Here is a 1,583-nt window from a genome sequence, read left to right as displayed (position 1 = left end):
TTCCAATATTTATTCAATACTCATTAGCTGAAAAGTCCTTGAAGTTAACTTTTCTTCTTGTGAGCAGTGAATGGGACATCATTGCTAGCAGTAGATTAAAATTCTAAGAGATACTTACTAGGACTACCTTAATTATAATTAGTCAATTTAGTCCCAAATTGTGAGCAGTGAATGGGACATCATTGCTGGCAGTAGATTAAAATTCTAAGAGATACTTACTAGGACTACCTTAATTATAATTAGTCAATTTAGTCCCAAATATGCAAAGGCAGGTGAACTTAGGTAATCGTGGATATGTGCACCTGTGAGAAAATGTGATTAGCTGTTTGTTGTTGAGGTGCTGGAGGTGGCAGAGGTGGCTGTGGAGGTCCAGGCACTTGGGTTCTGATTGGTTGTTGAGTCAAAGGAGGATTGTACACAACTGGACTCCCATCAGGGTTTATGAAGGGCTGACCTGTTTTGGAAAGCCTGCCTATGCTCTTGCTGCTTCCAGAACTATCGCCTCTCGTGAGGACCGAGATTCCACTGAAGCTGCTGGCTTTGGTAACAGCCGGCTTCAGGTTGCTCAGGGAGCTGTCAGAGTCTGTGCTGCTCCAGGGTCGTGGCTCAGAGTACTTCAGATCATTCTCGGTGCTGCTTTGATGGCTATTTGTTGATCTCCCAGAAGCATCTTTATTAACTCTAAATATCTGGCGCCTCTGCTGAGTACTACTAGCATCATCGTCATGGATTCTTCTGTCAAGAATATAACTCTCTTGGGAACACAAGGAATCTTGGGAAAATATTCGGTCTCTAGCTCTCTGGTACTCTTCTTCTCTTTCTTCTATAGATTTGCTTCTTCTGTCATCTTTTAATCGTATTCTCATCTGGTTATCATCTTTGTCAAAGCTAGAGTTATCTCTCTTGAGGATATATTGTTTCTGAAAATCTTCACCTTTATCATCCTTAATATGTTCATTAAATTTCTGATCAGGTATCCTTGTATTGCTAGTTTTGTTTACTATGACAGACTTCCCACTCTGATCAACATTGTGGTCTAATCCAAAGTAAGCAGCTACTCTGTGTAACAGCATCCTATGGTAAGATGTCATTGGGGGAAATTTTTTACGTGGAGACTCATTATTACCAATGAAATCTAAAATTTCTTGTTCCAATTTCAGCAGCATCATTCTGTCCCTGGGATTGTTTTTTAATGTATTTACTAAAAATTCATGTAGATCTATGCCAGTTGAATCAGTGTATTCTTGACTGGAATCTCTTGATAACATTTTTCTGGGCAATTTATCACTGGCTTTTTCTTTTTCTGCTTCATCTTTTGAGGGCTTCTCCTCTTTGTCAAATGATTGTGTTAACTGGATCTGAATTTTCTCCTGCAAATCAATATTGTTATCGATACAACGTTCATTCTTCTCTGCCAATATCTTCCTACAGTTTTCTGATTTGATAAGATTTTCAACTTTGGTTTTATCTTTCATTTCTGCCTCCAAATCCTTCATTGTTTCAGATTCATCTTTTATAGTAACAGTATCAGACATCCTCATTAGCAAAGGTTATTTTAGAATTCTACAGGGAATGTGAAGCCT

At 38.5% G+C, this 1,583-nt stretch overlaps 1 pseudogene; it reads right to left on the bottom strand.

The window, feature by feature from the left end:
- Positions 1 to 278: 278 nt before the first annotated feature.
- Positions 279 to 1,541, bottom strand: LOC102849564 (annotated as a pseudogene).
- Positions 1,542 to 1,583: the final 42 nt, after the last annotated feature.

The sequence above is a fragment of the Elephantulus edwardii genome, unplaced genomic scaffold (genome assembly GCF_000299155.1).
Source record: "Elephantulus edwardii isolate Elephantulus edwardi_28Jun2011 unplaced genomic scaffold, EleEdw1.0 scaffold00212, whole genome shotgun sequence".
Classification (NCBI taxonomy): domain Eukaryota; kingdom Metazoa; phylum Chordata; class Mammalia; order Macroscelidea; family Macroscelididae; genus Elephantulus; species Elephantulus edwardii.
Note: the sequence above shows the minus strand (reverse complement) of the source record. Positions and strands in the feature narration are given on the sequence as shown.